Source organism: Maylandia zebra, linkage group LG3, assembly GCF_041146795.1.
Source record: "Maylandia zebra isolate NMK-2024a linkage group LG3, Mzebra_GT3a, whole genome shotgun sequence".
Taxonomy (NCBI): domain Eukaryota; kingdom Metazoa; phylum Chordata; class Actinopteri; order Cichliformes; family Cichlidae; genus Maylandia; species Maylandia zebra.
The window spans coordinates 34,239,141-34,252,520 of NC_135169.1; positions in this window are offsets into that span (position 1 = coordinate 34,239,141).

The window sequence follows — 13,380 nt, forward strand, 5'->3', positions numbered from 1 at the left end:
ATGACCACCCAGGAACATCAAGCTTCTAGGCTCCTCGAGGAGCACCCAAAGAGCCTGTCAGACGAGCAGACAGAGACTGATTTTGTTCTCAATCTTGTTCCTTTATCTCCTTCTTCTGTTCACAATTTATAGTATGTACTTTAAAAAAACACTCAACTGAGGTGGGTTCACTTTATGACCCCAGAAGACAAATGGATTATGGCAATCAGGAGGACATTACAAATTTTGACTTCTTGAGTGAAAACTTGATTTCTTGTGTATACAGAGTCTTATGTTTTTTTAAATGTAATTTTTCATTTCTTAGGCTGTCGAAGATGTAGTAGGCCGCAGGTGTTCCAGTTTGAAGCAGTCACTGAGAGCAGGATAAATGAGGTAATACTTAAAATGTTTTAATTTGCTTTTCAGTAGACTTTTTACAGTAAGCCTATCTCAAGTTGTTTTCATACATATACTACAGCCATGAACTGTGCTACACGGGGAAATTCAAATGTACTTTTGAGACTAGTGAAGGGAAATGATTAATGGAATTACATTAAAAGATTGTATTTCATGCGTATGTTCTTAAACAATTCTGCAAAATGAATCACAGATATTGAATACTTGCTACATCTAAGCAGCAAAAACCTACATGGCTAACATAGAAATGACTGTATATGAGGAAGGATCATAGTGTTTTCTGTGTAAGCCTATATCTTTAGTTGGTCTTGTTGAATCAGGATCATAGAAAGCACAATTTATAGATCCTGATACATGCTGACCAGCCCTGTCTCACTGTAAATAGTAGATAATCATGTGTAGTTTGACGTGTTTAAATGAACACAATTCTAACAATTCATAATGGGATGATATTGATTATGTCAGTGTATGATGTTACAAGTACTTAAAACTTTCAGAAGAAAAGAACATAGCCAGAGTCAAAAACAGATGGACGCAGTAAACTAAACCTGTGATCAAAATAATTTTTTGTAAATGCCACAATTGGATAGATGCTTTTCAAATTCCTATTATTATTATTTTTTATTAATGGAAATGCCTTACATACACATACCTACACATCTATTAAAGTGTGTTTACATGGGTCTGTGTGTGTCTCAGGTGTGCACACTGGATTACACACAAGCTTTATGAAGACACCTATCCATTAACCATGTTATTTAACGATTGCCTCTCTGATTCCTTCTGTCTAGGGGAACGCAGAAGTAAAAGTGCGTCGGTTGCCTTGCTCTGTTTGGTAAGAAGCTCTTGATATTTCTTTCTCTGAGAATGTTCTGTTTCCATCTATTACCTTGTTGGAGCAGAAATGAAAATGGAAAACCAGGTATTTTGTCACGTCTTACTTCTCGCTTTTTTTTCTTATTCTATCTCGATTATTTAATCAATTAAGGATTATTGGAAAGTTTCTTGCCATCTTTGTGGAATCATAAAATTTAAAAATGGAATACGAAGTATTTTTGAAACTGTTCAGAAAACACACGTAGTGTCTCACTTAGATGCAAAAATACTGGGAATAATTCCAGCTGGACTGTGCTGTGACCATAAGAGCCCTCACATTAATGGTAAGAAATATATGAAAGCTATGAGGACACTGACAAAGTGGAGAGAATATGTCCATGTCTTGCACAGATTTATGTGTGTCAAAGGATAAATTGCCTAAGCAGTGGAGGAAGTATTCAGATTCTTAACTTTCCAAAGAAGTACTAATATCACACTGTGAAAGCTTTCAGTTGTTTTGCATCCTGTATTTCTAGCATTACAATTGTGTGACAGCAATACATCTCTACAAATTAAAGAGAAAACAAGCCTTTAGAATGATCAAAAAGAAATTAATTATCACATTTGGACAATTTTTATTTTCACTTCACAGAAAGGATATTATGAAATGTTAAACTGAAAAACAATAACTAAATCTTTCATATGTGTTGAGTGTAACTGTACACTAGTGTTTTGTTTGTAATCCATCTAAATTACAAATAGTGTAGCAGAAGTTAAAAATATCCATAAAAATGACAATTTGCATTTTAGTACAGTACTTAAGTAAATGTATTTATCATGTTCCACCTCTGGGCCCTGTTTCAGGAAGCCGGTTTAGTGGAAAAACTGAGTAAGTATACCCTGAGTTAACGAAAACTCTGGGTTTTCGGTTTCACAAAGCGAGTTCAGCTGCAGCCTGAGTGAGTCACTATGACGACACACTCCGTGAAGCTAACCTGCCCCCTAGCAGGTTTACTACAACTAACCCTGACTGTCTCCGCCCCTTTGTCGGAAACCTGACAGTAGGAAGTGTCGGACATGGCGTGCCACTTCCTTGAAGAGCCAGTAGATCGTGAAGCCCAAATTCTCCGCAGAGCTCTCCGCCGGGAGAGAGTGATCAGAGCGCGTTTGGACATTTTATCATTTCCTGATGATTTTCTGTGCGAACGTTACCGTTTCTCAGCACTTTATTTGGATAACATCCTCAGGCCATATATTACGCATGTGACACATCGCGGACATGCTCTCAGTTCATTGCATATTATTTGTATTGCACTTCGGTTTCTTGCAAACGGGAGCTTTCTGTATAATATTGGTGACGCTGAGCACGTTTCCAAGGCTACCGTCTGTCGGGCAGTCAGGAATGTTACAGTTGCACTGAAACGTCTCCTGTACTCGTCTGTGGTGTTCCCCGGTCATAGACCCACAAGATTTATCAAAGAGGGATGCCACAAAATTGCAGGTATCAGGATGAACAAAACTTAATTCATGATGTGGTGATATTTGAACTACTACTTAAATTGCACATTTATTTTTAGGGTTCCCAGGCGTGATTGGCTGTATAGATGGCACTCACATTCCAATCATTGCTCCTTCAGTAAATGAAGGAGACTATGTGAACAGGAAGTCTTTCCACAGCATTAATGTACAGGTACATAGTTCCCTGTAGCATGTCAAACTAACAAATTATTTCATTATAGTAATGGATGCTAATTTGTGTTCTCTGCACTGTGAAGATCATATGTGATGCTGCCAACATTATCACAAATGTGGAAGCCAAGTGGCCAGGCTCTGTCCATGACTCACAAATATTCCGTGAATGTACACTGAGCACAAAATTTGGACATGGTGAGTTGAGAATACTTTAAAATATATAAAGACCAATTGCTTCAGGGACATTTGAACTGAAGTGTACCCTTCTGTCTTAGGAGAGTTCACTGGCTACTTGCTTGGTGATAGGGGGTATCCATGTTTACCCTATTTGCTTACCCCTTACCCTGACCCTGAACCGGGCCCACAGCAGCGATATAATCTGGCTAATTGCAGGACAAGAGCCAGAATTGAAATGACTATCGGAATGCTTAAGGCCCGGTTCCAGTGCCTGCAAAGACTCAGGGTCACCCCAGAAAGGGCATGTGACATTATTGTGGCATGTGTGATTCTTCACAACATTGCCACAATTAGAGGAGAACACTGTCCTTCTGAACCAAACATCAGCAGTGATCCAAACCATGAACATCCTGACCCTCCCACGGACATACAAGATGGAAGAGCAGTCAGAGACACCATATGTCACAATCATTTCTTTTGACCCATCACCTCAACATGTTGAAAGAAGAATAAACAGATTTTTTGTTCAACTGGCTTTATTGGTCACCTGTGTTTCCTGTACACAAAGTATTAAAAGATGTAAACCTCATAAAGTGTCTCTGTTGCTTCCTCCTCTGTAACAGCTGTCAATGTTTCTTCATTATTTTCCTGTAGTAAAGAAATAAACAACATTGCTGTTCTACTGTAAACTCATCTAATCTGTGGAGTATTACTCACAACTGCATGTTGGTCTGGCTCAACAGGAGGCTGCACCAGATGCAGTACACCATCACCATCAACTGATAGAATATGAGGTTTATACAGGTCACTTATAACTTACAAGGGACCAAATGGCAATTAACAAACATACCAATCACCTTACACTTCATTGTCATTATGCTCTCAAAGACAACCAAGACTGAGGGAAGGCAAAATCAGTCGGAAAATAACTTCACTACAAAATAATTCATTATGGTAAAGAGTTTATCAAATGAATGTGTCGCACTGCAAAGGTGACTGTGAAGAAAGGATGTATGCACATCATGTATTATTTTGAATTTACCCCCTATGTAGGCACTTGTGTCTTGCGGGGTTATTGCCTCAGAGGATGTCCCCGCAGAGATGCCTTCGGCCACAGGGCGCCCACTGTTTTGGCTGAGGGCCAACTGCTCAGCCTCTGTGAGTGGTGGTGGTGGAGGACCCCCACCTGTTTTTCGGGCCTCCGCTTTTTTTCTGTTGGCTATAATGGGCCACATTTGAGCATACAGAGTAAGCAAATATGTACTTGTAATGTGCTCAGATAATTTCAATAAGTGCTTACAGAGGGGAAATTAATGTAGCCTCTAACTGCAATTGATTTACATCGGACAAACAGACCAAGCACTATGGCTCATACTACAATTACACCTTACCTGTTTGGACTATATTTTTATATTTCATTTTTACTTGCTGCCAGGAACGTTTGGGGCCTGTTGGGTTGCACCTGCGCTCACATCACGTCACAAAATAAAATGTATAAAATAACAAATAAAATAACATATGATAAAATAACGTGTTAAATGGGTGGAAATCCCTCGATCAATGTTTAAATTAACACTCACGCATTGACTCTGTCGGCTATGTTTTGCCATGCATGCTTTTGCAGCTGTGGCTGTGTTACTTTTTTCCGCGGAATTTGCATGTTATCGGCATATGCTGCCATCAGAATTTCGGCCTCAAGCGCTGTGAAATACATTGACCGCGCCTTCTTTCCCTCCGTCTCCATGGTGACTCGCTTAATCTGTGCTCCGCTTATCAGGGCTTTATGTATCCTCGTCCGCGCGCTTCACTTGGGGTTAAAGCAACTCCGCGTTGACTGAACTAATTGTTATCAGCCTTTCTGAAACGGAATATTCCGAGTTGGACAGTTCGGGGTTACTCAACCGTGAGTGTCGTTTTTCACTCTGAGTTTTCCAAACCGGCTTCCTGAAACAGGGCCCTGGTGTTAAACATAAAAAGCATGAAGTAATCCCCAACCTGATATTAATGTTTTTGGTGTTGTTTCTTTCAATAATTATATTTTCCAGTGGGAAAATCTAGGATGACACGTGGGAGCCGGTCAGTGAATTTCAACACCACTTTGCCATGCCAGATGTGCCACCTCCTTCAGCCACTGAGGAAGTATTTTTATGATGTTGTGATGTTTGTTTTTCCATGTTATAAACAAGTAACATATAATGTCTGAAAACTGCAGTTGTGTACTGTCTACAAGGAACAGTTTCAGAAATATGTGGAACCAAAGGTCCATACATCCAGATGTCACATTGATCTTCTCTGTTCCCAGACAGGATGTGTTCATTTTCAGCAGTTTTATTGTTTAGAAATGTTAGACAGATATTTATACTTCTTTAAATGCATTGTGTTACATAAAAAAAGACTTTATCTTATGTTGTTAACTACAATAGTAGTTCTGTGTTATTAACTTGAATGTTTTTGTACAGCATTTATATTTGCTACATTCTTTAAAAAGTGAGTGTAGACTGTTCAAATTTTTACGGTGAATATGACCCGCAGCTAGCCGCTGAATCCATAAACCCATCAGTCTGTTTCCCTTTGTTTCTCATATGAAGTTGTTATTATAAACATGTACAGGGAGTGCAGAATTATTAGGCAAGTTGTATTTTTGAGGAATAATTTTATTATTGAACAACAACCATGTTCTCAATGAACCCAAAAAAGTCATTAATATCAAAGCTGAATGTTTTTGGAAGTAGTTTTTAGTTTGTTTTTAGTTTTAGCTATTTTAGGGGGATATCTGTGTGTGCAGGTGACTATTACTGTGCATAATTATTAGGCAACTTAACAAAAAACAAATATATACCCATTTCAATTATTTATTTTTACCAGTGACACCAATATAACATCTCCACATTCACAAATATACATTTCTGACATTCAAAAACAAAACAAAAACAAATCAGCGACCAATATAGCCACCTTTCTTTGCAAGGACACTCAAAAGCCTGCCATCCATGGATTCTGTCAGTGTTTTGATCTGTTCACCATCAACATTGCGTGCAGCAGCAACCACAGCCTCCCAGACACTGTTCAGAGAGGTGTACTGTTTTCCCTCCTTGTAAATCTCACATTTGATGATGGACCACAGGTTCTCAATGGGGTTCAGATCAGGTGAACAAGGAGGCCATGTCATTAGTTTTTCTTCTTTTATACCCTTTCTTGCCAGCCACGCTGTGGAGTACTTGGACGCGTGTGATGGAGCATTGTCCTGCATGAAAATCATGTTTTTCTTGAAGGATGCAGACTTCTTCCTGTACCACTGCTTGAAGAAGGTGTCTTCCAGAAACTGGCAGTAGGACTGGGAGTTGAGCTTGACTCCATCCTCAACCCGAAAAGGCCCCACAAGCTCATCTTTGATGATACCAGCCCAAACCAGTACTCCACCTCCACCTTGCTGGCGTCTGAGTCGGACTGGAGCTCTCTGCCCTTTACCAATCCAGCCACGGGCCCATCCATCTGGCCCATCAAGACTCACTCTCATTTCATCAGTCCATAAAACCTTAGAAAAACCAGTCTTGAGATATTTCTTGGCCCAGTCTTGACGTTTCAGCTTGTGTGTCTTGTTCAGTGGTGGTCGTCTTTCAGCCTTTCTTACCTTGGCCATGTCTCTGAGTATTGCACACCTTGTGCTTTTGGGCACTCCAGTGATGTTGCAGCTCTGAAATATGGCCAAACTGGTGGCAAGTGACATCTTGGCAGCTGCACACTTGACTTTTCTCAGTTCATGGGCAGTTATTTTGCGCCTTGGTTTTTCAGAATCAGAATCAGAAAGGGTTTTAGTGCCAAATGTTGAGCAGGTTTACAACATTAGGAAATTGCTGCGGTGCTTCAGTGCAAACATACTGTCATAAATTACGCCTAAATAGACATGAAAATAAAAATAAGAATAAGAATTAAAAGTGCTAAGTAGATAGATATATACATGAGTGCAGGTGGTGATCAGTGCCAAACATGGAATGATGCAGTGCACACAGCGTAGGGTCATGTGTTAGTGGTGGGAACAGTCATACGGTTATTGTTCATGTGTCCAACAGCAGAGGGGAAGAAACTGTTCTTATGGCGAGAGGTTCTGGTGCGAATGGACTGGAGCCTCCTGCCTGAGGGGAGCAGGTCAAACAGACTGTGTCCAGGGTGAGAAGGGTCAGCTGAGATCCGAGCTGCACGCCCCAGTGTCCTGGAGGTGTACAGGTCCTGCAGAGATGGGAGTCTGCAGCCAATCACCTTCTCAGCAGAGCGCACAACACGCTGCAGTCTCTGTTTGTCCCTGATAGTGGTGTCACGGCGACTGAGATAAGCCGTGTAAAAATAATAAATGAGGATCCAATTGCAGGCAGTCGTGAAGATGTGACGGTGGTTTATTGAATAAATGGCAAAGGAAAAAATGGCAAACGAAGACAAACTAAACTATACTGGAAAACAACTAGTGATGTGTCCTGTGTGTCGAAGCGTCGATACCCGTGTCGGGTAATCTCGGGGGCGTTTTTGTGAAGCGCGTATCGAGGCTTGCTTTGATTACGTATGCAGTGACGTTCGAGGCCTCGCGGCAGTCCGTACCACGTGACTTTTGTTCAGGGACTGGTTCACTGGTTCGCGCCAGATTCGAAATAAAATGGGCAGAAAAACAGATGATTCCCCATCACACTTCTGGAATTGGATTACGTACGTGCTACATAGTTACTTGTGCATTTCTTCTTCGATGGAACCAGCAAGGAAGAGATGTTTTTTTTTTTTAATTTTGTCTCTCCTAATAAAGTATGCACACAGTAATAAATATCACAAATGATAAACACCATAAATAAACAACACTACACATCCTATAATCTGATTTCTGTCTTTTAGCTTATTAAAAAGTGAAGCACCAAACACTAGTTTGTGTCATTATAAGCATGATTACACAGGTACTAGGAGCGGGTTTTGATTATCGATTAAAATCGATTCTAGCTTGGATAACGTGATATCGATTCATTAAAATCCTAAATCGATTTTTAATATAAATATTACTACATTTCAACCACCACCAAACAGCTAAAACAGTAAATGAGAGGAGGTACACCGATTCTGCACAAAGACGTAAACACAAGGCGCGGACCTGACGGATCAGAATCAGTGAGATGTCGCCTTTCTCACCAGACAGCACGGACACGGTCGGGGCTGAAAGCCGACAGTTCACTGATTCTGATCCGTCGGCGGGTCCGTGCTTCGTGTTTACGCCTTTTTTGCGCTGATTCCGAAGCTGCAGGTTTTATTTCTCTTCAAACAATATTGACCGAACCAGCAGAAAAAGGAGATCCAAACTACGCTTCACATAAACATCGCCATGAATTTCCTCTGACTTTTGCTGTTTTGCTTTCACCAGGATAAAATCACACTTCATGCACAGCTTTCTCTCTCTCTCTCTCTCTCTCTCTCACACACACACACACAGTATACTTCAAGAACAGTTTCCCGTCTAAAAATCTGTTTTCTGCATTATTCGCTTGTTTGTTACGCATAAGACCTCCGTTGTTTGTCAGCCGCTGTTCTTTCCCATTTAAATACTTCCGAAAAGAAAACCTAATTTCTGCCGTTCAATAGGCTACTAAAATAATTTAAACTTTTTAACATTATGCAAAATTGCAAAACGCTAAGGTGTGTCTCTAATAAAACCTCTATTTGCTCTGCTTCAATTCAGCAGCATCAGGTAATGTTCATTTGTTGATTAATGGTTTTCTTTCGGTTTTGATCTACTTTTTTATAAAATCGTTTTTCTGTTTTAGCCTCAGCTATGTTGACACAAAGGCATCTGCTGTGATGCTTACACATTAGATAAAGTCTCGAAAGTGTCAGCTTTCTTTTTATAGTTATACAAATATGCAAATGTACTGATCTATGATCTGAATTATACTATTGACTGACTGTCTGAGGCTGACAGTTACACAATCATACCAAAACGCTGTTCTGATACTTTCCACTTTCTCTTTTGTATCACACATACTGAGACAATATTCGGGATAAATAACCAAGAAAACAATTTATTTATTCAGTTTAGAGGTTTATACATCATTATAATCACAGAGCCCGCTTCACTTGAATTGTCCACTTGATGGCGCAGTAGAGCAAATGAATCATCACAATGCTTCGAACCATGAGTCGACCAATTGGGTGGAAAGCTTCAGTTCATCATGAGGCTTCATCTTACCATCACTAAAAACAACTAAACTACAGAGCACAGATCTGAATGAGAACGAGCAGAGAATGACGATGGACAGCAGGGAGAACACACGGGTGAGACATGGTGGATACACAGACGGACCAGCAACTACAATGACAGAGGACACAACTTAAATACACAGAGAAACACAGTGGAATTACACACAGGTGGTGGACACAGCTGGGAATAATCAACAAGACGAGACAGAGGTAAAACTGAACACACTCACATGAGACGCAGACCTTCACAATAAAACAGGAACAAGAAATCACACTAAGATGCAGACTCGACATAGAGAGACAGACAGAAAATGACACATGCAACTAAACTAAACTTGCAAAAACATGACAACTCAAAATACTGGTTCAAACTGACCCAGAACCATGACTAGTGGCTCCAGCGTACCACACGGTGATGGAGGAGGTGAGGATGGACTCGATGATTGCAGTGTAGAATTGCATCATCGTCCGTGTTGGCAGGTTGAATTTCTTCAGCTGCCTCAGGAAGTACATCCTCTGCTGGGCTTTCTTAATGACGGAGGTGATGGTGGGCTCCCACTTCAGGTCCTGGGTGATGGTGGTACCCAGGAAGCGGAATGAGTCCACAGAGGTGATGGGGGTGTCAGTCAGGATGATGGGGGGGGAGTGGGGCTGTGTGCTTCCTGAAGTCCACAATAATCTCCACTGTCTTCTGGGCATTCAGCACCAGGTTGTTGTGGCTGCACCAGGACACCAGACGCTCAACCTCCCTCCTGTAGGCAGACTCATCCCCGTCCGAGATGAGTCCAATAACGATGGTGTCATCTGCAAACTTGATTAGCTTGACAGACTGGTGGGTGGAGGTGCAGCAGTTGGTATACAGGGAGAAGAGCAGAGGAGAAAGAACACAGCCCTGAGGGGAGCCGGTGCTGATGGTCCGTGAGTCCGAGACATTCTTTCCCAGCCTCACATGCTGCTTCCTGTCCGTCAGGAAGTCAGTGATCCACCGGCAGATGGGATCAGGCACATTCATCTGGGAAAGCTTGCCTTGAAGATGGTCTGGAAGGATGGTGTTGAAGGCAGAGCTGAAGTCCACAAACAGGATCCTGGCGTAGGTTCCTGGGGAGTCCAGATGCTGCACGATGAAGTGAAGGGCCATGTTAATGGCGTCATCTACAGACCTGTTGGCTCTGTATGCAAACTGCAGGGGGTCCAGGAGGGGGGCCGTGAGGGTCTTGAGATAGGAGAGAACCAGGCGCTCAAATGACTTCATGACCACAGATGTCAGAGCCACGGGTCTGTAGTCATTTAGTCCAGTGATCCTAGGTTTCTTGGGGACAGGGATTATGGTAGAGGACTTGAAGCAGGCAGGCACATGACATGCCGGGAGCTTTTCGAGCATTCAGACTCTTAAACTGCTTCTTCACATCTGCTTCATGAATATGAAGAGTTGTGGTGGGAGGAGGTGGTGTGAAATCCTCTTTTATGTGGGGTGAGGAGGGGGGTATTGTAGGTGAAGTGTTTGAAGGTGGTGATGGCTCTATGGAGGGGGAAGGGGTGGGGGAATGAGTGTCCAAAGTGTCTCTATTGTTGGGGCCGTTGGAGGTGTGAAGGCTGCCTGATGGCTCGTCAAAACGGCAGTAAAAGTCGTTAAGGGTGTTGGGCAAGAGCAAGTCATCAGTGGAGTGGGGGGGTTTTAGGCTTGTAGTTGGTGATATTCCTAAAACCTTTCCACACAGAGGCTGAGTCATTCTCTGAGATCTGCTGCTGCATCTTCTCAGAGTGCTGATGTTTAGCAATGTCCACTTCTTTAGTGAACCTTTCCACACACTTCTTGCGACCCTGTTAACTATTTTGAATTAAACGCTTGATTGTTCGATGATCACGCTTCAGAAGCTTTGCAATTTTGAGACTGCTGCATCCCTCTGCAAGATATCTCACTATTTTTGACTTTTCTGAGCCTGTCAAGTCCTTCTTTTGACCCATTTTGCCAAAGGAAAGGACGTTGCCTAATAATTATGCACACCTGATATAGGGTGTTGATGTCATTAGACCACACCCCTTCTCATTACAGAGATTCACATCACCTAATATGCTTAATTGGTAGTAGGCTTTCGAGCCTATACAGCTTGGACTAAGACAACATGCATGAAGAGGATGATGTGGACAAAATACTCATTTGCCTAATAATTCTGCACTCCCTGTATTTTGTTTAGTTTGAAGTATGAAGGCTGGTGAAATTGTACTGAGTACTGTCAATGAAAAGTAAACTAAAAAAATCAATGGTTTTTTGAGATGTGAGAACTTGTTGAGACTGAAAGTTTCCATTACTATTAAGTAGTATAAACTTTCATAATTGTCTTAGATGCTCAACATTGACTTGGCATTGGTCCACCTACACTGTTATATAACTCCATTCTCTATGCAAATATAATTTTTTTCTGTTTTGTACATATATAATGTATACATAGAATACAAAAAATGTTTAATTGCACTACCAGTAATTATTTCAAGTTTGATGTCCCCACAAATAATAAGCATTTTAGATTATGTACACATATTTTCAAATTAAAATCAACATTGAATGTGGCTTTGTCCCATTACCATTGACAACATTGTTTTGCGTATTTTAACTACATTGATTATTAGAGGGTTAAGTCAATGCTCTGAGCTCTAACAGCACTTAAACCTGTATTTTTGGAATATGTCATTTCTGGCTTTAGAAGATTACTAACAAATACTGGCCGTCACAGGACAAAGGGAATTAAGCTGTTTCTGTAGAGAGATACTTCTTGTACTATCTATGGAGAAGATGGCGCCGGGTGTCATGGCACGCCGTCTCTCGGTTCTGCAATATTTATGTTTTGTGTTCTTAGTGGTGTCTCTGCTAGTTTTAAAAACCCACTCTTTGTTGGTGTATGAGCGACAGACGCTGCTTAATATCCGTGACTCACTGCTGAAGTTTCCCAGCGTTAGCGAGCGATGTGGAAGACTCCCGCCGCCTCTGGCGTCGGTACCGGGTACCGGGAACTGCATCGCCGTGATCCCCCCTGGAATCCTTCGAAACGGAAGCGCTGGAGAAGTGGACGAATGCGCGGAACACGCTCTAGAAAGCGTGTTCGGGTTAGAACTCGGATGCGGCGGGTTCTTACCATCTGTGACCCTGGCTGTTTAGGACTTTATTTTGGCCTCAAACAGCGCTGCCTTCTTCCTGTTTACCCTATGTCATCGGAGCACGCTCACCCAAGGCTGCTTTATTGGTCGCCATGCCGACGGGATATGAGGGGAGGTGGAGCAAATATAAACAACCTACAATTACTGCCTGCTGTGGATGGACAGAGAGTTAAATTAGCTCTCTTAAATGCAAGATCTGTATCAAATAAAACTCATGTTCTTCGGGACTTTTTTGATACTCACAAGCTGGACATCATGTTCCTAACTGAGACATGGCTGCGTGTTGGTGAAGTGGCACCCTTGCTGGAACTTTGCCCCTCCGATGCCAGTTTTTTCAGCTCCCCCAGGTTGTCTAGGAGGGGAGGCGGGGTAGCCTCTATCATCAAAGACGGTTTTAAATGCAAACAGATACAAAGTCCTGGTGTTTTTACCTCATTTGAGTCCCAACTCCTGACTTTAAGCTGTCCTGTGGTTCTAATTATAGTCATCTATCGTCCACCTAAATATAATGACTTGTTTATTTCGGAATTTTCAGACTTCTTGACATGTTTTATCGCTCACTACGAAAGGATTCTTATAGTGGGGGACTTTAATATTCATCTGTGTTGTGAGGATAAACCCCTGGTCAAAGATTTCTTAAATGTAATTGATTCCTTAAACTTCACACAATTTGTGTCTGGGCCAACACGTAAGGGCCACACCCTAGACCTTGTCTTGGGTTACCGACTGAATGTATCAATGACTGAAAATTGTGTTTTACCTATCTTAGACCACTCAGCAATTTTATTTGATATTTTAATCCCTAAATCTCCAGCTTCTGCGAGGGGAAGATTGCCCCTCAGATCATCTCGTTATATTAGCCCCGAAGCATTGCTTGGAGTTAAATTACATCTACCTGATGTGTTGGACCCTATTTATACC